Source organism: Pongo abelii, chromosome 9 (genome assembly GCF_028885655.2).
Source record: "Pongo abelii isolate AG06213 chromosome 9, NHGRI_mPonAbe1-v2.0_pri, whole genome shotgun sequence".
In the NCBI taxonomy this organism is placed as follows: domain Eukaryota; kingdom Metazoa; phylum Chordata; class Mammalia; order Primates; family Hominidae; genus Pongo; species Pongo abelii.
The window spans coordinates 90062297-90085360 of record NC_071994.2 but is presented as its reverse complement, the minus strand read 5'-3'; the positions used below and the strand labels follow the sequence as shown (position 1 = coordinate 90085360).

The 23064-nt window shown below is 34.1% G+C and overlaps 1 long non-coding RNA gene across 2 annotated transcripts in view; it reads right to left on the bottom strand.

Annotated features, from left to right (window-relative positions):
- Positions 1-23064, bottom strand: part of LOC129048726 (uncharacterized) — a 327568-nt gene that overhangs the window by 48177 nt on the left and 256327 nt on the right. Inside the window, exon 3 of one of the 2 annotated variants that reach the window (XR_008511303.2) lies at positions 9126-9163. The exons of the other annotated variant lie outside the window; for it this stretch is intronic. This is a non-coding gene — a long non-coding RNA (uncharacterized LOC129048726). The remainder of the gene's footprint in view (positions 1-9125; positions 9164-23064) is intronic. 2 annotated transcript variants of the gene reach the window in all.

The window sequence follows — 23064 nt, the reverse complement described above, 5'->3', positions numbered from 1 at the left end:
AGAAAATGAACTGAGGTGGATCATAGATCTATATGTAAGACCTAACACCACATAACTTCTAGATGTAAACATAGGACAAAATGTTTGTAACTTTGGGTTAGACAAATATTATTTGGATATTTTATCAAAAGCAGAATTCATAAAAGAATGAATTAAGAATTTTGACTTTATCAAAAGAAGAAATGAATGATCTTCAAAAGTCAGTGCTAAAAGAATGAAAAAAAAGGCAGACTGGGAAAACTATTTTCAAGTAATATATCTGATAAAGACTATCAAGAATATATAAAGAAATCTTAACATTCAACCAAAAGAAAACATGCAACCCCAATGAAAAACATGGGCAAAAGATTTGATAATACATTCCACTAAAAAAGACATATAGGTGGATTCATCATATGAAAACTTGCTCAACATAATTAGTAGAAAAATTAACATTGAAACTATAATAAGATACCACTACACATCTATTAGAATGTCTAAAATTCAACAGAAATAACCATATTAAGTGTTGGCAAGGGTGCTGAGTAAATGAAACTTTTATATATTACTGGTAGAAACATAAAAGGGTCTAAGCACGCTGAAAAACACTTTGGCAGTTTCTTAGAAAGCTTAATGTATACCTACCATATAAATCAGCTATTCCACTCCGTGTTATTTAAGATAAATTAATGCATATGTTTATACAAAGATTTGTAAATGAATGTTCCTGGAAACTTTATTTTCAGTAGCCCAAAACTAAAAACAACTCAAATGTCTATCAACACTGTAATGAATAAGCCAGTTTACTTAGCAACAAAAAGTATGGAACAACTGGTAACACCCAACAATAAGGATGCATCTTAAAATAAGTGTGATGAATAAAAGAAACCAGAAGAATAAAAAAAGCATAGATTGCATGAATGCCAGGTAAAGTAGGGGTAGGGAGGCACAAAAGAGAAGGACTACAAGGGGCATAGAGAAACATTTGAGTTTGATAGATATGTTTATTATATTGATTTTGATTGTGATTTTACGGATGTACGCATTTGTGAAAACATATAAAATTATACACTTTAACTATATATAGTATGTCAATTATACCTCAACAAGATTGTTTAAAAGGAGAGAGAAAGAGAGACAGAGAGAGAGAGAAAGAATATTCTGGGGCTCCACCTAAACTCAGTTGAGAAAGAATGCAATGAATTTGCTTCACAGATGAGGAATGCCCTTCTTAACTCCTACAAAATATGAGAAGTAACAAAGGTGCTGTGGCATGTAACCATGCTTGCTTTGGCAAGTCAAGATATTATCCTAGAGATACTGTACTTACATTGATTATTAAATGCTAATACAAGTAGCTAAATGAAAAGAGAAAAAAAGTTCAAGAAATTTTCCCAATAGGGATCTTGCCTAAGGAAAGACCCAAAGGTAAAGAAGAAAATGATTCATTTCGGGAATTTGAGATACTATAAATGATTCTTAAGAGGCAAATAATGGTAGAGGCAAGAGGATATACATGAGTACACAGATCCGTGATAATATTATCATGACCCTGAGGAACTGGAATACACTGAAGCATCCTCTGCTTCAATAATATTAAATTGTTTCCATTACAGTTTCAGTTGTGACTATTTTTGATGCATTCCATTTTGTTCCAAGATAGAAATCAATATGCCGAAAAGTTTTTAATAAAACAAGCATTTTGAAATGCTCCAATCTTCCTAACATTCAGGATAAGAAAAAGCTCACCACCTTAAGATTATGTTGTTACTGAATACAGGAAATAGGAAGGTAAGAAACTCATTATCTGCCCACATATAGTCAATTTCAAAACTTCCCAAACATTCCTATTCAGCTGTAAATAATATAGGTTTATGGTTTAGAATTTTAAAATTGCATAAACTGCAAATTTACCTTTGATTCTTAAAAAAAATGACTCAACCTTCAAATTGCTGTGTGACAGGCACAGTGCTAGGCACTGAAGTCACAAACATAATAACAATGAAGTTCTACCATTTGGGAAAAATTAGACTGTGATTAATTCAGAGTAAGTATGCAGGCCTCCATAGTTTCCACAAAATTCAATGTGCTCTGTTGAACATCAATTTAATGGAATTAGAATTCTGCTTGAAGCCTTAAATTTCCATAGAGATACCAATTTATTCACCAAAGGAGTGTTCACCCACATTAAGAGAAAGTGAAATGTGGTCTGAGATTGAATTTAGCATCCTGATAACATTGTCTTAAGTACAAACCCCTTCTGTGAGGTCAAGATTAGAAAGATTAGTGGGAAAGAACAATTTTTCTTACGAGAGCAAGCTCTAGGCTTGTAGGTCTGCTTCATAACAGGGCTTTGATCTTTCCCATTTTGCTGATCTGTAAATCCAATCACACTTGCAGTTGAGCACACAGATTTCATTCTCTCTTATGAGCTAGGCATCCCTCCGAACTGCTATATGGCCAGACCAAAACTCTCTTTGAGAGAATTATGTTAAGTCTTATGACAGAGACTAATAATTACAAAATGCATTTTAGTCTTAAAAGGAGAGAGGAAAAAATATTATCAGTATTATAAATATTGAGATCAGTTTTGATTGATCATTAGAATCAGTAAATCAGACATCATTTTCTAATAGTATATTTATACTATATATAAAATGCATGTGTGCTTATATATATTAGAATTTCTACCAAAAAATAAGTATAGCAAATTTATCGCTCTATATAAAATTTGTAAAGGCTCCCAGGATTATAGCAAAAGAGAAATATCACATGTAAAGTGAAAAATAAAAACATATTATTGGAATGAATTTCCAATGAGTTACTAAGGAAATAATATTATTCAACAAATGACTAGCAATTTAAAAAAAAAAGATTATTCACTTCTAATTTTAAAAATCTATTGCATGTGACTAAAATATTTAAATACTAGAAATTTTGAAAGAAATGTCAAAAATATCCATGGTTTAATTTTTATATAATATTGGAATAGGAAAGAAAGAACAGAAAAAGTAAAAACTATGTTAGAAATAATTAAAAATATTGTTTATATAAAACTTTTAAAACTAAAATAAAACAACAAACCGAACAAAAATAAATTAAACCTTAATGTGAAAAAAAATATTTTTTTTTGTAATGTGTGTCAAAGAGCTAATCTCTTGATTCTACTTTAAACATCTTGCAAAAAAGACAAACCAATTTAAAAGAAATAGGAAAGGGGCAAATATTTAGAATAGATATTTAGATAGAAATACAAATAGCTCATAACCAAATAAAAATGTTCCATCTAGTTCCACAGCAAAAACAATGCAAAATAAAATATTAAATTTATGTGTTTCATGTATCAAATCACAAAGTTTTTGTTTGATAATATACAGTATTGGAAACTGTGCTAAGAAATCAGTGTTGTTTGTGGGAACACCAATTGAGAAACTCTTTGGAAGAAAATGCAGCTATATTGACCAAAATGTCATACCATACATAACTATTTAATCTAACAATCTTTGTTGTAGAAATTTACCTAGTCATGTTCACACATACACAAACATATATGTACAAAGATGATTCTTACAGCCTTATTAATAAAAGCAAAAACCTGAAAATATCTTAATACTGTCAATAAATAAATGTTATGTCAATAAACATAACAAATTTTGTTACATTTATGCCAATGAATATGATGCAGTTATTAAAAGATGAATTGTATTAGTAGGTGTAAAAAGGAACAAAACTGAACATATATCAATGGGTGAATAAAAGCAAGCTAGAGAAAATTGTGTATAAAATACTCCCATTTCCATAAACATGAAGAAGCTACAGAAACTGAGGTTTGTATAGCCATGGCAAAATTTTGGAAGAGTACATACGAAAATTGATCATGTTACCTCTCAGAAGTAAGATTCTAGCTCTGAGGTGATAGGCAGATAATTCTTATTGTGTAATTTCTTGTACTACTTGGATTTTAAAGTTATATTTATACCCTGTTTTTATAATGAAAATACTTTCTAAGCATCACTGTAATAAAGATTTTAGCTTTTAACTTCAGAATAATAATATCTGGTAGGTGCTTAATATGTGTCAAACACTGTGTTATGTGTCTTCAAAGCACTCTTCTAAACCTCACAACAATTATAAAGAGTATTTCTATCTCCATTTTAAAGATGACAGAGCAAAACTCAGAAACATTAAATAACTTGTAAAAATTCACATAATTAATGAGTGCTACATTTACTCCATCCAAAAGTTTCACTAATCAAATGGTTATACCTTGAGGACCAATGCCAGCACTTAGCACATTGGTGAAAATGGGAATAATTGACTGTCTTCTTGAAGGTTTATTTGTTCATTTGATTTTTAATGCTCATGGGTGGGAAATGACTCCTAATTCTCACATGTTACAGTAGCTGGTAATAATCTAGCCATTCTGTTATACATAACTATAAAACTAAACAAATATGTATATGAAAAGTACATGAAAAGAAAAATATATTTTCAGAACACAATCATGATCCCCAAGATAAGGTTAACAAATGTGGTGAGCCTCATGATTGCCCAGCTTTCAGCTCAGAGGCACCCATAGCACTTGGAGCTGAAGACCAAGAGGCACACAGGTATCTGAGCTGAGGAGACAGAAATCAAAGTTTGGACATAATGTTTTGGACATAATGTAAGGAACTGGAATTTGCAGTCAGAGTACTACAGAGTCTAATTTGCAGTCAGAGTATGAGAGAATCGATAACTGTGAAGAAAAGGAGCTCTAGATTGCTTGCTACATAAGACTCCTATTTAGTCTTTGGCTGATTATTAAAGTATGCACGCACAGGATGATACTTGAAAATGCTGGGCAAAGGACACCTACCAAGTTGTTGAGAACTCAGTGAAGATTCCAAAGCTTGCATATCCATTGGAAAAATCTGAGTTCCAACCAGCCAGAATAGAGAGACCTTGTTGAAACTTCAGATAATTAAATGACACTTCAGAAATCTCACATCTCAGGAATAAGGCTACTCTAGTCCAAATATAACAACTCTTATGAACAATTCTTAATATAAAAAAGCTGAAGTACAAGTAAATTAAGTCTGCAAGTATCAAATCCAATCTTAAATAAGAGGAAAATACACCATTTATAAGGTTTAGGATTAAATAAAACATGAGTAGACATGCAAAGACACAGGAATATATGCCCTATAAGTATGAGAAAAGTCAATCAAAATAAAGAGATGCAGAAATAATGGAAAGAGCTAACCAGGACACAAAATAGCTATTATAAATATGTTCAAGGACTTAAAAGGACTAAATGAACATAACGAGGGAAAAGATACAGGATTTCAATAGAAAAATACAAATTATGAGAAAGACAAAATTTTTATATTGAAAATATAATATCTAAAATAACAAATTCATCAGTTGGCTTTTCAGTATATTATAAACTACAGAAAAGCATCAGTAACTTTGAATACGGGGAAATAGAAGCTACTCAAATGGAAATAGGAGGAAAAAAATGAAGAGACTCTCAGTAAACTGTGAAACGATATCAAGTAGTAAAATACACCTAAAATTGGAGTCCCAGAAGAGGCCAAAATAGACTTAGGGATGGGAGAGGGATGGTGGAAAGATATGTAAAGAAATAATGGTGAAAAGTTTTCAACTCATGGAAAATATAATCGTATAAACTCAAGAAGTTTAATAAGCTCTGAGCAGTAAAAACGCAAAGAAAATCACACCAATATACATCATAATCAAAATGTTACAACCTTATCAAAACTACAGTGAGACACCATTTCACACTAGTCAGAATGGCTGTTATTAAAAAAGTCAAAAAAACAACAGATGCTGGCATGTTGCAGACAAAAGGGAACACTTATACACTGTTGGGGGGAATGTAAATTAGTTCAGCCACTGTGGAAAGCAGTTTGGAGATTTCTCAAAGAACTTAGAACTATCATTTGACCCAGGAATCTCATTACTGGATATTAAAAAAAATCATTTTACCAAAGAGATACGTACACTCATATATTCATCATAGTACTATTCATAGTGGCAAAGGCATGGAAACAACCAAGGTACCCATCAGTGGTGGACTGGATAAGGAAAATGGGGTAAAAATACACAATAGACTACTATGCAGCCATTAAAAATAACAAAATCATGTCCTTTGCAGCAACATGGATGCAGCTGGAGACCATTATCCTAACTAAGCATATTAATGCTGGAATAGAAAACCAAATACCACATGCTCTCACTTATAAGTGGCTTTTAAACATTGGGTACTCATAGACATAAAGATGCCAATAACATAAACTGGGAACTACTGAGGGGGAGAGGATAGCAATGGTTGAAAACTACCTGTTGGGTACTATGCTTAGTGCCTGGGTGATGAGACCAATTATACCCCAAACATCAGCATCACACAATATACCCAATAACAAACCTGCACATGTACCTCCTGAATATAAAATCAAAGTTGAAATTTAAAACTGTAAACCAACAATTTTAAAAAGCATTTTAACAAGAAAAAGGATATAATAAAAATAAAACCACAATTCCATAAAATAAATAGAAAACAAATAATGCATAGAATTCACAAAACCAAGAGATAATTTTCGGAAAATATTAGTGAAATAATAAACTCCCAGACAAATAAAGAAAAAAGAAAATGAAATACCAATATCAGGAATGATACAAAGTACTTCCTTCTATATGCTACTGACAATAAAAGGCAAATAATAAAATTAATACACAACTTAATACGAATAAACTTAATAACTTAAGGGAAATGAAAAAAAGCTCTTTCATTCAACCCAAATGAAATAGAAAAATTAAAGAGCTTTTATCTACTAAAGAAATGATTTCATAGTTATGAATAAACGTCCTACCAAGAAATGTATAGGCCCAGATGGATTCACTGGAGAATGCTAACAATTAAGAAAGAAATAAAATAAGCTTACACAAAATATTTCAGAAAATGCAAGATGAAGAAATATTTTCTATCTCATTTTATGAAGCTGCATTGCCTAATGCCAAACCAAACAAAACATTTACAATACAAACTCACAAGAGACCAATATCCTTCAAGAGTAAAGGTTCAGAAATTCTTTACAAAACATGAATAAGTCAAATGCAAAGATACATAGAAAGATAATATCTTAAGAAGAAATCAGGTTTTCCCCAATATTGAAAGTTTGATTCTTACTAAAAAAATCCATCAATATAATTCAACTTATCAAGTGAATAAAATAATTATATAACCATTTCAAAAAGGGAAAAGAAAAAAATTTGTATTTATTTATAAAAATATGCCTAGAACAATAGGAGTAGAAAGTAGACTCATAAACTAATAAAAGGCATCTACCAAAAACACAGAGCTAACATAATTTCTTAATGTTGAAAGACTGAATGCTTTTCTATTAAGCCTGGGAACAAAGCAAGAATGTCTATTCTCACCATGTACATTAAACCTCATATTAGACATTCTAATTAATGCAATTAGGCAAAAAAAAAAAAAAGAAATAAATAATGGGAATACATCAATTTAATGATAGGAAAGGATAAGTAAAAGTTTTTATTCACAGACAACATTATTATATATGTAGAATAGCCTAAGCAATCTGCAAAAAATTTCCATCAAAATTATTAAATATATTTAGAAAGACTAAAAGATGCAAGCATTATATATATATGCATATATATGCACATACATATATATGATCAATTTAAAATATATAAAATATACATATAAATCTATCTAAATATAAATATCTATATATTGTCAGTGAGCTGTTATAAAATAAAATTTTTAAAATATCATTTGAAAGCATCACAATATGCAAAATACTTAGACATAAATTTAGCAAAATGCATAGATACAAGTACACTAAAAACAATAACATATTGCTGAGAGAATTTAAAGAGAACCTAAATAAATGGAAAGATATGCTGCATTCATAATTTAGAATTATTCAACACAGGTATTGTTAGTAAGTGACTTCTACTCAAACTCATGTTTAGATTCAAAACAATACTAATCAAAACCCCAACAGACTTTTCTTGTAGAAATGAATAAGCTTTATGTGTTTGTGTGGTAATGTAGATGACCTGGAAGGACCAAAACAGTACTGACAAAATAAGAACAAAAAATCAATATATCACAAAAGAGTCCAGAAATAGACCACCCACATACAGTTGATCTATTTCTACTTTGGCACCAAAACAATTCAATGGGAGAGAGTTGAGTCTTTTCAACAATTGCAGATACAATAATTAGATACCTATATGAAAAGTACTTGTAAAAGGATAATTTCTAGAAAATATAGCAGTGCCTTACTTAATATACTAAAAGTTTGGTGGCCTTATTATAGAAATTTCCTTTTCTCTGGAATATTGGCTATATCCTTTTACAACACTAGCATTTGGGTTTCACTCCCCCACTTACTAGCCATATGAGCTCTTTTCTAACCCTTCATTTCTTTCTCTGTAAGATGGACTTATTAATACTCATCCTTTTCTTCTCCCAAAAGTAAGGCAATATCAAACAGGATAATCAAAGTATTCACATATCTTGTCCTGCAGTCCAATCTTTACACTTTCCATCATGCTTTTGTTTTGCCTTCTCCTTCCTTAGCATAAAAGTTATCAGCATGTCTTGAGTTAAAAAAAAAAAAGTCAGCCAAATATAGTAATAAATTCAATGTAGCAAATAATTTTAGATGCTACATAGGCCATACCGAAGTCTATAACATTAAGGCAGTTTTGATTGGACCATCAGTTGAATGAAGGACTTTCCTGATGGACTATGATTATTAATGCTCTCAAAGCCCTTTTTATAATGGAATGACACTTTTAAGATTTGTAGTGTAAGCACAGCTCCAGTGATTGCATTATTCTGGAATAATGTACTGTTTAAGTTGAATGGTGTGGGGATTTGCTCCTGGCTTAGGATCCTTGACCTTCTATGCCCTGTTTATTAACCTCATTGCAAGGCAGCATATACTACTGTTCAGTTAGGGTTGAGAATGAATGCTTTAGCAGTCTTAGGAAATATGCTTCCATGTGCCTTCAGGCTGATGTTTATAGAGCTATTGGTGATAAAACTTGAATGACGTTAGTGAAAGGAGGATAAAATTCTTTAGAAAAAATACTACACTTACTTTATGGAATGTTGAGTTCCAAGTTCTCCAAAACAATTCTGGAAAAGAAAATGAGAGTCCTGTGATTTTTTATGGAGTCAGTGAATAAAATAGGTTCGGCATGTAGTTTAATTCAGTCCATTATTGATATCATATTATATGCCTGCCCTATGTAAGGATAAGGGAAACACAGATACAGAAGATAAAAGCCTTGCTCTGGAACTAGTCTGCAGGGATTTTTCAATCCTCAATGCCCATTTATCACTTGGGAAGCATTTAATAAATGTTTATAAAGGAGGCATACACCAGGACAACTAGTATCTATAATTTTAACATCACTTCCATTGATTCCAATGTGCAGCCAGAGAAAGCAGAACTGGGTCCCTCCCAAAAATGTGATGATTTAGCTGATGCTGGATGTAAAGAAAAATTCTCTGTAAAGCTTGAGGAGTTAAAAATGGAAGGAGAGTTCCAGAGAGCATAGCTGAAAGACTTTGGATTGGAATAAACATATATATTTAAAAACAAGAGTAAAACATGCATGAGAAAAGATGATGAATGGGTGAGAAACGGAAACACTAGGTGCCTTTTTTCCATCCTTTCTTCCTTGCTTCCTTCCTTTCCTTCCTTCATTTCTTTCTTTTCTTTTTCGCTTTATTTCTTATCTTTTTGTATTCTTTTTCTCTCACTTCCTCCCTCCATCTTCCTTCTTCCCTCCCTCCCTCTTCCCTACCTCTCTCTCTTCCTTTTTCCTTCCTTCCTTCCTTCCTTCCTTCCTTCTTACCTTTCTTTCTGTGACAGAGGGTCTGAGGACATGAGGAGAGATGAACGTTAGATTAATATTGGGAACACTGAGTTCTAGTTGGTGTATCATTCAGGAGGTAAACTTGGGAACAAGTGTCTAGCTGGTGAATATAAGTATTTAAAGAAGAAACAGTGCTATCTTCAGACATTTGCTTGCCAAATACTTTGTTAATTTGTTTCATCTGCTTTTTGCACAAATTTATGGATTTTATGCATTATGATCTCACCAAACAATAAATGTTCTTACAGTTCACTTCCCTATCCACCAGAGAGGTTTTGGAAAACCTGTGGAGTTTCTTCTCATCTCTGTTGATTTCTATTCTATAGGAGTGTTTGTTAGCTGATACTCTCAATTTAGTTTTTCTCCCAGATCTTGGCTCAGTTTTCTTATCTTCAGTTAGGCCATCTCTGATCTTCCTGAGAAGATAAATTATTCTATTACGTAGCGTCAATCTCCTGTATACCCCTCCTTCATGTTTTACTGACTTGTGTGTTTCAACTTTTTAAAGAGTTTCTTATTGTTACACATCTTTCTGCATAGGATGTAAGCTCCATGGTATAGGGACCACTTCAGTTTTTCATCATATCTCCAGCATGCCCATCAATGTCTGGTTCAGAGATAAGTCAGTAAATATTTGTTGAATGAATGAATGATGGAATGACTATGGGGAAAAAAACCGGAAATAGTAGAGAGAGACAAGCTGACTGCCTTTTGCAGAGGTAAAGCAAATAAGATTTTCCAAGGGTAAGGCAGTTTTGCTTTGGCACTCTTTTCAAATAATCACTGTTTCTATAAGAAGAACGCCTGAACAAACCATCCAGGTAATTCCATGACTTTTGGCAGTTGTATCTTATTTACACTTAAAAAACTGTTATTATTTTTTTTTAGCCCATAAAAGGTTAGGATGGAGAGATCATATGCTCTAGTGTCCCAAGAAAGATGCCATTCCTGAGCTTATAGGGGAATCTAAGTTCCCTGGACAATTTAATCATATTTCTACCTTTAGGATATTGGGGTAGAGAGGAATAGTGGTGCCCCTTCCCTGATGCTTTTTGTCTAGAAACTTTCTTCCCAACTGTGGGACCTATTTAGCAATTAAGATAAAAGGAGCTTTTCTTGATATAATGATGGTCAAAGAATGTGCTTAGCACTGTATAGTTTACATTTAAAAAGTACAGCTTCTCTCTCCCTTCATTGTTCCAAAACCCTTCAAATAGCCATTGTAAAGAAATAAAAACAGCTTAGAGGAGTTAAGTTTTTGCCAAAATCACTTAGCTAATAAATGACATTTTTCAGACTAGTACCAGACAGTGCCGTTCCCCCTGTGCCTTCATCTGCATTTGAAAGGCATTTCCTTCCAGTTCATTAGAAACTGAGCACTAGCTCATAGCATCTTATAGGCAGAAAGAATCCTGGGAGCCACACCTTCCGTCTTTGCACCCAGTGCAGTAAAGCTCTGGACTGCATTCTTCATAAGTAGACACCCAGCTTTACTTGAATATCCACAGTAATGGACATTTTATTGTTTCCTTAGGCAGCCCATTCCACTATTGAGGGCTCTAATTATTATCTGTCTCCATAGGAAGTCTGCTATTAGCGATTGTGCACCAGTAACAAAAGTCCTGCCTAAGCGTTGGTGACAATGGCACTACTCCTGAGAGTATCTGCATTAAGAAACAGGCTGTCAGAAGACAAAATACCTTAACAAGAAGCAATGAAGCTCTAAAAGTGTGATAGCAGGCATCTTGGTCCTTCCTACATAGGGGAATCCTAGTTTGTCTTATTGACACATTTTTGGCACCTGTTCCTGCCATGTTGTCTTAGTTACACTCTTGCTGTGGTGGATTACAGTAATCAGAAGTATGATAGGGGCCCTTTAAAAACCTGAAAGCATAGTTGGGAACCAGTGAGAAACTGATGTTCTTCCCCATTCCCATCTCAATTAAATTTTTTAATAAGCATTGAGATTCTGACAATGTTCGTTTTTAGAACCCTAGAAATAATGCACAAGATTGTATTCATTAATGTAGTCCTTCAACACATATTTATTAGGCACCTAGTATGTGCCAGGTGTTAGGCTCAGCACTGAGAATACAATGATGAACAAAACCAGACATGCTCCTGCTGTTGTGGAATCTACAGTCTAGAAGGGGAGCAGACATTAATTTTAAAAAGCAAAAGCAAATGTGAAATTGCACCTGAGATTTACACTCTCTGAGTGATTTCATATATATTGAGAAGATTCTTGGAAAGTGGCTCTGAGGAGATGATTGGTTTGGGATCTGAGGAAGGCTACAGCATACAAGGGAAAAAGTAGAGTGCAGAGGGTGAGGGAAAGGTTTTACACACGCTCTGTGGTTGGAGGGGACATGTTACATTTGGGGAATGATAGAGTAATGCCTTTGAAGAACAGAGACTGGAGATCATGCTGCCTAATAATGACTTTCCCTGGTGAAGGTCAGATATTCATTTTATCATGTTGCAATTTTTACTGTCCCTATGATGTTCTGAATAGGCAACTTTTGGAGGTTATTAGTTTATTCACCTGAATAGTTGGGATATTTCTCTTTTATTTTTGGGAAATATAACATAGATCCATTAAATAAGATAAAGACTTCCAATCTTGAGATGAAAAATAGATATTTATAGAGCCCATCCTTACAGATTCTTACAGATTCATGATAGCTGCCTATAATTATATGATGACAAGGATTCTGAGTCATGTCTTTGCTTAAGCCCATCTGCTCCTTCTCCTGTGGTTAGTCTTTAGCTCAATTCGTGTGTTCTGGTCATTCCACTTGCCTGTCTTTGTCTCAGAAAGTAAGAAAAGCTATTTTATCCTGGAGCTGAAAAGTACATTGAGCATTAAAAATGGAAGACGAAACTATTCATCTCATTTATCCTATAATGGTGGTTTTGCCTTTAAATGGATTCTAAAGCCATTCTTTCTTTCTCAGTTCTTAAAAACAATTTCATATGGGCTGGTATTTTTTAAATCCAAGCAAAATTTAGGCAAATATCTGTATCTACTCTAGAAATTTTGGGGAAAATCCTTCCATTTACAAACATTTCTGCTGCTTTTCAATTTTATTAAAAAAGAACAACAACAAATCTACAAAAGAAATTTAAAAATATCCCTCTTAACACTGTTCAATATTAACTTCAAGACCTTTAGGTTTTTAAGATCTGGGAAATATGGTATTTCCCAAGAATGTCATTTCACATACTGCATGCTACCCAAGATAAAATGTTTAGAAACTAGGGATTGCTGGAGGTATAAAAATACCAGTGTTTGCAAAACCTACAATAGTAAAATATTTACAATTTTTCAAATGGGAATGTTAAAGTATCAGCAGGTAGGACTTTGGCACCAAATCTGTAAACATATTGGCTGATTCATGATTTTAGACATATAGGAGAGGTTACCAAGAAGGATGCAGATTTTCATTTATGGTTCACGTTGGTTTGGGGGGGGTTAAATCTGAAGAATTATTTTAAACGCATGTTTACATGTTTTTATTCTATTCACTTTAAAAGTACCTAACTTCCCAATTAATGAGAAAAAATGTAGACTTCTAAGCTATAGAGTTCCTCAGATGTCTACACTTGAAAGGCAAAAAGATCAGTAAGATTGGCTTTAGTAAAAAATGTATAAGGAATCTTTCTACAAACAAGTAAACTATTAATGAAACACTCCAGTGCCTGAAGAAATTAGAATAGGATAAAACTAACCTGAATGCAGATTGGAGGAAGATACTAGCTCTTTTGAGTGCCTAATATGTGCTGGGCTCCTTTCTACATACTTCACACATATGAGGCCCTGTAATATTCACAAAGAAACTTATAGGTAAGACCAGCCAGGATTACAAAGGAGGAAATTGAGGGTGAACAGGATTAGTAACTTGCATGACAAGCACATTTGGGACCTGAACCCATGTCTGACTCAGAGATGCCTCCTCTGTTTTCCTCTGCCTGGAAATATTGGTCTTAAAGACAACCAATTCTCTGTTTTTTTGTTTTGTCTTGTTTTGTTTTGTTTTTTCTTTTTTCTGTTCCCTAGCTCAACAGCTACAGGAGATGGTTGCTTTGGAAAATTTTCAGCAGTCATGTTTTGAAATTAATGGAGAGTTGGAGTTTCTGACTTTTCTCTCATAAATCTCAGCAGAGAGCAATGTATTTGTTGTGACGTGTCTGCACCCAAATTCAAAACAGTTTTCCTTCTCCTAGATGTGTTGCCGTAGATTCCAGCAAGCATGGTCTCTCCAGATTTCAAATTGGATGGTTCACCTCCCTATAATGTACCACTTTTGGTACAGACATCTTGCTGTCTAGAATGTGGGAGATTCTTACCACAGATGGCTGGGGAAGGGTTGAATGGCCCCTTGGCATGGTCTCTTTCTAAATGTGTGAGTGGAAATGGAAGGTCGGGGGCTTGCAATTTGGCTGTGGTCAGACAGCTGCTGAACAACTGAAGGATTTTAATTCAGCTCTGTCTGACTTCTGTCTATCATTCCCTTTTACGTTACTAATGAGTAGAGTTCACTCTTATACATTGCTGTATCTTCGTCAGTACCTGGTACAGTTTTGATTACATGATATCTATCCAAATAAATAACATTTTAAAGAGCACCTGAATTATTAACTGATTCTGAATAATACGCAGGCTTAAATAATTTAGAAGAAATAGGGGAAGAAAATAAAATGTACAAAGGCACAAGTATATGTGAAGAAATAGTTTCAGGAAGTGTTCCTTTTGAAGACTTGGTTTTTACTCTCCTCTATAGCACTCATCACAATCAGCTTTGCATTTAGAATAATATGTCTATCTTCTCAGCTACATTAACTCTGTCAATGAGACATAGCCTGTGTCTCATTTTTTATGGCTCAGTGGCCAGCACAAGGTGGGTTTTCAAATTTTGCTTACTTATTGGCATGGAATTATAAACATATCCCAAAGCAGAGACAGTGCAGCCTCTCCTCCCCTTAAAGCAGCCGGTGCAGTGGAAGTAGTATAATCTTTGGAGCCAAAGAGACTCTCCATTGTCTAGCTTAATTAACTATAAATTTGCCTTAGTTGCTCATCTGTAAAATGAGGCTAATAATACTTAGTTGGGAAGATAAGAGAACTAAATTAAAATACTTAGTTAAGTTGCCCATCCCATGCTTGAAATGAAACAAATTTCAGGACTCTGCAATTCTTTCTTCTGTTGCTCTCCAAAGCAAAGGCTTAAGGAGCCTGGCTGTTAAGGAGCCTGGCTGTTAGTGAGCCAAATCGCCTTCCCTCAGTACCCGACACAAGGATCTCAATCCTGTATTCCTACAACTCTTGTTCATTTTTCCAATTTATGTGCTGTATTTGACACCAAGAGAAAAGCTATTTTTAAGTGTTTATTTTCCCCATCATCTGTGCTGTGTTTGACTCACATGTGATATGGGCAAGAATATTTAATGGCATTCAACTTAGCAAACACCCTCATCAGCCAGACAAGCTGCTTTCTTTCCAGAGGCCCCGCTAGAGCAATTCACTCTCATTTCACACCTGGGGGTGCTTTTCTTCTTCCTTTTAAACAAATTCAAGCTGATCTTCAAGTAAGCATTTCAGTTGAACTCCATCAACCCTACAAAATGGGGCCAGAGCGTACTGGAACAACAGCACATTTCTTTTACAGAAATTGAAATGACTTAATACTTTGATAGCTTGTAGCTGTTCCAGGAGTCTCAGCTGTAATCAGAGCTACTTAATCCTTTCTTCTTCCCAATGAAAATAAATTCAATATATCTGTAGTTCTAGTTCCCCCACAATGCTATACATTTTGCCTATATTATCACCTCATGTCATAGAGATGTTATGGTAAGTTAGTTTCATATATATATATGATATATAATGTGTACATGTATATGATATAAAATGTGTACATATGTGTACATATATGTGTACATATATATGATATATGTGTGTACATATATATGATATATGTGTGTACATATATATGATATATGTGTGTACATATATATGATATATGTGTGTACATATATATGATATATGTGTGTACATATATATGATATATGTGTGTACATATATATGATATATGTGTGTACATATATATGATATATGTGTGTACATATATATGATATATGTGTGTACATATATATGATATATGTGTGTACATATATATGTGTGTACATATATATGATATACGTGTGTACATATATATGATATACGTGTGTACATATATATGATATACGTGTGTACATATATATGATATATGTGTGTACATATATATGATATATGTGTGTACATATATGATATATGTGTACATATATATCATATATATATAAAAGTGTACATATTATTTCATATGTAATGCACTCAGCATATGTCCCACACACCAGTAGGCATATTTGATGTTATTTCAATTCTATTGTCTCAAATTTAGGAATGAATATCATCACTATCAGCTAAGACTATAAAATGCCAAATGTGTTTTCTTTAATAACACAGAGGATTACATATGTTCAGATGATTTTAATACAACTATTTCAAAATGATCTCTCTAAAAGGAAGCACATTTAGTGTCATATTTTTGCCATTAGTCCAAAGTATGTCGGAACTGCTCCCAGGGAATCTGTGGCATGTGATATATTATTAACATGATTATCCTCATCAGTCATCATTATCCTTAAAAAGGCTACTATAGTAAATACATATTTTTTCTGGCTATCTAACAAAACTCCTTTACACTGGGGAATAGCATATCCTTTCTCTGTAGAATTATTTATTGCTCCCTCATGCCTTGCCTCTCAATTACTGATTGGCCCTCTTATTTAGTTCTGGGGCTGTCCTATTATCAAAATTCTACCTCCTAAAGAAAACAATCCCATATACGATAGCATCAAACAGGATAAAATACTTAGGAATGAATCTAACTAAAGAAATGAAAGATTTACACATTGACCACTACAAAATGTTGCTGAAAGAAATCAAATAGGATAGAAATAAATGGTAAAACATTCCATGTTTATGGATTGGAAGACTCAATGTTGTTAAAATGTCCCTACTACCCAAAGTTATCTGCAGGTTCAATGCAGTCCCTATCAAGATCCCAATGGCATTTTATTTTCAGAAATAGCAAAAAAATCCTAAGATTCATATGGAATCTCAAGGGACCACTGAATAGCCAAAACAACCCCGAAAAAAAAGAACAAGTTGGAGACCTCACACTTCTTGATTTCATATACTACCCCAAAGTTTTTCTAAGCAAATAAACTGGTCACGAAAGGACAAATACTGTATGATTCCACTCAGGCAAAGTAGCTAAAGTAGCCAGAATCATAGAGAAAATAAGTAGGAAGTTGGTGGCTAGAGGTGTGAGATCACGAGAGGAAGAGGATTGGAAAAGTTAGTTTTTAGTGGATATATAGCTTCAGTTTTATAAGATGAAAAAGTTTTAGAGCTCTATTGCACAACAATGCAAATATACTTTACTGAACCATATGCTTAAAAATGGTTAAAATGGTAAATTTAATATTTTGCTTTTTTACTACAATTTTTTAAAAAGGAAAAATAAAGAAAACAAAGCATCTTCCTTCCTCCTGACCATAGTTGATTGGTCCAGCAGTGGGCTCTTGACCTAAGCTCAGCCAGTCAAATAGCTATGTAAAAAAAAATATATATATATATATGTAAAATATATAGGTATATATATGTGTGTGTGTAAAATATATATATGTATGTGTGTGTATACACACACACACACACACACACACACACACAAAATCTGGAAAAAAAGGACACCAGTCATCTTTGATAACTAAAACTCTGAGTTACAAGGTTTGGAAGCTGCCAGTGTGATATTTCTTGCCTTATGAGAGAACTGGTCTTTGGTGAGAGAAAAGTACCAATGAAAGATGAGGAGAAAGTATCCCAGCATCTAAGCGTTAGCTATAACTGAGCCCCTAATATTACCATCAACATCATGGAAACAACAATTTGTACATGGAGTATCTGTGGAGCAACATACTAAATGTTTTATGTTTATTGTCTTGTGTTGTAAGTTTACAAATCTTATACCAGGGTCTCTAACATCTGTAAAGCGTATAGTCTACCAGGATGATCAAGTACACAAACAGACAATTTCAACAATATGAATAAGGTAATATGATAATTTTAATAATGAATAAGGTCTAACAATTCCAATAATTGAATACTTTGAATACGACCTATATAACACTGATCAAAAATGAGAGATATTGGGCTAATCCTAGTGAAGAGAATACACAAGACTTTCTTGAAAGAAACAGTACCTCAGCTGAATCTTAAAGAATGGGTAGAATTGAGCTAACCAAAGAAATGGGGATATATCATGCCATTAGACAAAGTAAGAAGTCAAAAATCAATTCCTCAGGTGTTTAGGATGAGTGGAAATTGCAGTGGGGAGTGAAGAGTAGTAGGAGCTGAAGTAGAGAAGGGCTAGTCAGCTAGAGCTTGATTGGCTATGCTCTGACTACATCCTGCTAGCAACCGCAAAATTTCAGGCAAAATTTTTTAGGACTCAGTAATTAGTTAGATGTGTATGGGGAGTAATACCAAGGAAATAGAAAAGAAACATTCAAGATGTTGCCAAGTTTTGGCAAAGATTCTGCTACCTCCTTGGTGAGTGAGCTTGGACCAGAACTTGAGTCTTTTAATTTCCAGATTATTACCTAATAGGGCTCTCAGACTGCACATGGCAGTTTGAGCATCTCTTCCATGCCCATTTCTACTGCTTTTCCTTCACTCACACATTCCTCATCAGACATTGAACATGTATTGTGCTAGGTACCAGGGATAAAAGATGTATAAATTATGCCTCTTATCATTAAAAGGCTCAAGTAAGGTAAACAGGCAGTCAAACAACTACTATATCACATGATGCAGGGTTTCATTCAGCTGTGTACACAGGGCTGTGGGAGGAGAAAAAACAAAAGAGAAACTAAATGCATTATTGTCTTATAAAGGCCATGGAAATGAAAGGATATTTGATCACCTACGTTCAAAGCTCCAGGAGGGCAAGACCTGTATTCTTTCTGTTTACTCCTGATTCCTAGTGGCCTGTCTACAGTGTTCTACAACACATTTCAAATTCTTGATACACATAACATATTCAAAATACATATTCAAAATCTTGGTGTAATTCATTTGAACTACTGGGCAGCCTATTCACTGGGATGAGAAGAATTTTGTAGCCAGAAAAATGTTTCCAATTCATAGTTTAAATATATTTCTAATGAAAAAGGTCATTCTGATGCCCAGAAACTCTGTTCTTTAGATGATCCTTAAATCTCACCTAGTTTCTGCCAGTAAATGGAGGAAAGAGCAAAACCCATTTCAGCCCGCCCACTACTGGAAACACAATCCAATCACAAAATCTGACTGATCAATGAACAAGTGGTAAGCAATCTCATTAAGTGGTATTCATTCTTCCTGTGTGTGTAATGATAAATATGACATACACAAAACATTAGATTCAGGGTCAGGGATTATATCTATATTTTTTTCCTTGATACTAAAGCAAAAGATTGTAAAGTTCCTTTTTTGTCACATTCTTTAGGGTGTCTTTTAGATGTCTGGTGTTTTAGCAATGATGAAAAGCAAGAAAATGGAGGAACAAATGAAAAGCAGACTTGCTAAGGCCACCCCAAATGAACACTTGTCTTTACTAATACTCTTCACATTCCTGTGTAATTATTTTTCTTTAAGGATAGTAAAAGTTGAAGGGTTTTGCTCTTTCTCATGGAATGTATTGTGAACCAACCTAATCTAGATGAGAGAGGGTGGGTCAGAGCTGGTTTCATGAGAGTGTGACCTATGCAGGTACACATGGCCTTATACTTAGAAGGGTCTTAACTCTTGGTTTAATGCTCTGCTGTTGCTATCTTGACATTCTTACCAATATTTTTTTTTAACAAGGGTTCCCATGTTTTCAGTTTGCACGAGGCTAGTCCTCCTGAAATGGATATACTAGTGCAATATCTAGAACATAATGACTACTCAGTAAGTGAATGAATTCATAAATGAATCAAATTTTTCTTGAAAAATAAGTTAGAGATTTCCAAGTTGAAGTGGGAAAGAATTAGTACAAGAAAAACTTATGCAACAACACAGAGAATAAAGAGAACCTCTATGATTCAGGGAGTGGCAGGAAGTTTCGATTATGGCTAGAGACCGGCCTGTTTGGAGTCAGTTATGGGACAGATGAAATTGGAAAAAAAAAATACAACAGTTGATAAAAATTTTGAAAGCTTTAGATGCCATTCTAAACAGCTTAGGCTTTATTCCATAGCATAAAGAAATCCATAGAAGTCCATTAAACATGAAAGTAACAAGGATCAGGTATGAATTTTAGATGGTCACTCTGGCAGGTGAGGGATGAACCAAGGGCTTGGTATGAGTCATGGGATACTTAAGCAGCAGCAGAACATAGGAGGAGCTGGCTGCTGGGAGGAGGGAAGACATGTGTCTCCTGGAAGGAAACAGAGGTCGAAAGTAATAGCAAAGTGAATGTGTTTGAACTTTAAAATACTTTTAATCTTAGGCAACATACTTAATCTCCCCAGACATACTTCTTCATACATATTATAAATAGTTTGGATCACATGATCACTGAATTGTTTTCCCGCCTTAAAATTTGTGTGATTTTATAGTTTTTCAGATTTTTTAAAGTTTTATAAAAATACACAGAGGTAATTCTATAACTTCACTAGATTGGTGCTCCTAGAATGCAGATACTTTTTCTTCTTCACCTCTTTATATCTAATTACTAGAGTAGTGTCCTGTATATAGAAGGTTTTTCACAAATATCTGTTAAATAATACATACAATATTCTATCATTTATAATGTATATAATTTTTATACTGTTAATATCTTCAACGAACATTTAGTGTGCCTCTAATATAATGAAGTTCTATTACATACTGAGAATACAGAGGAGAGGTACGATATCTGCTCTTAAGGACACATTCTAGTTGCAAAAATAACAACAACAAAAAAAAACACACAAAAACACACACACATCTACATGTTATATAGAACAGTAAGTGTCATGTATAAGGAAAGTGTGATGTAAGAGAAAGAATATGGGCTTTGAAGTCAGAAAAACTCTGGATTCAAACCTGATACTTCTATTTAGCTACTCTGTCAGTTTGGGAAGCTAACTTGACTTCTGTGTGCTTCTTTTACAAAATTGGAGATAATGCCTTTGTTGTAGAGATGTTAAGAGGATAATAATACATAATATATGTAAACAACCTCACATATAGTAGCTACTCAAAAATTATAACTATCATTATTATTACTGATCATAATTATTATTATTGATAACTATTATAATTATTACTGCATACACACAGGAAAAAGTACTCCAGCCAACAAGTTAGGAAAGGCTTTTTCAATGAGGTGATCTTGAGCAGGTTCCTGAAAGATAAGAAGAAATAAACTAGGCCCCATCCTGGGCACAGGGAAGAAGAGCACATGTGGTTTGGATTTGGGAGGTCATGTGTGCTCATTGCAAGCATTCTTGTTTGGCCCCAGCAAACTCTGCTGTAGAATCAGTCAGAGGGAGGTGGAGAACGGTGGGAGGTGAGGGGCCCTCTGCTCCCACCTTCTTTCCTTCCTCTGTACTTCCTGGGCAGAGGGCATATCAGCAGTTTCCTGGCCTAATAATCAAGTTCTTCCATTTGGAGAAAAACATAAGGTCATACTTTCTTCACACTCATATTTTCAAACTTTAAAAACGATTGCTGATAAGAGGAAAACAAAGTTATTAGTGAGTGTTCTGTTCTGTATGTTTTTCCCTTTAGAGTTACATGAGCGCTAATTAGGGAAAAATCTTTTCCTTGAAGCAGTATTAAATGTTTTGTCTAAGCATCACAATGAACCACTTGCAGACAACACCAATTGCTAGTGGTGTCTCCTTGGAAGTAGCCTATGCCTCCATTGTCCCTTTGGAGTTCAATAGTGCAGTACTTCATTTCACCCTTTAGGCAACCAATCCATTGGGCTACGTGCGTGAGAAATTGGCTCTAATATATTACAAGAAAGATAAAATAATCCTCGATGTAAACCATAGCTTATTGCTCCTCATCCCCTAAGAGCAGCGCTAAACCTGGTTTCTTGCATGTTTCCAGCAGTGTGGAAGGAGCAGGCAGGGAGGTCCCTTCTAACCCCCTTGTTCTTGAACGTTTACCAGAAGAGCCACTGAAGAAAGAAAGTTAAGATTAGTACATAAATGATGCTTGTACATGTATAATCTGATTTCCAGCATTCTTTCAAGACACAGATTATTATCTTTATCCTAGAATGAGAGAACTGAGGCTCAGAGAGTGAAAGTATGAATGTTCCAGATCTCGCAGATAAAGAGTGATAGAACTAGGATTTAGACCCATGTTTGTCTAACTCAAAAGCTGGTGCTCTTTTCATTATCACATGCTTTCACTTTTTCTGGCTGTTCACAACTTACTGTATTGCATCCATTCCAAGACACATTTTTTTCCACATTGTGAGCATATCTGAAATGGAAATATATAGTGTTTTACAATGGCTATTAGCCAAGACAGAATTGTAACTATTAGTCATTGCCCCTGTGTGCATAAACTCGGATGTTATTATTGAAGTCACGATTTGATAACTGCAGTCACTTGATGTCTTTGTCAACAAACCACTTAGGAAATATTTGAAGAGGATTATGTGTCCTAGTAGTCTTCTGAAAAATCTTCCTTTGGTACATGGTAAGATCAAGAAAGCACCACCACTAAAATATACAGAACAAGAGTCTGGGGCTTGGAAAAAAAAATCTTCAGAAAAATAGTAGAACACTTTTCAGAAATGCCACATCACTAATGCCCTTGATGGTACAGGGGAGAATGTTGTATAAAAAATGCACCAACTAGAAGATTCTTATAGCAAAATAAGACTCAAAATAGTCAAACTGGTTTTTCTTATATTGTTATTACATTTTGCTGTATTACTACTGCTTACATTTTATTTTTATGTAAGATTGATGGGTGATTTTAAAAATCCAAGTTTAAAATGTCCCACATAATCCTGGGATTACTCATGAATTTGCCTTCTTCCTTTAGCTAGATGTATGTTTCAAAGAGCAAGGTCTGGCCATGAC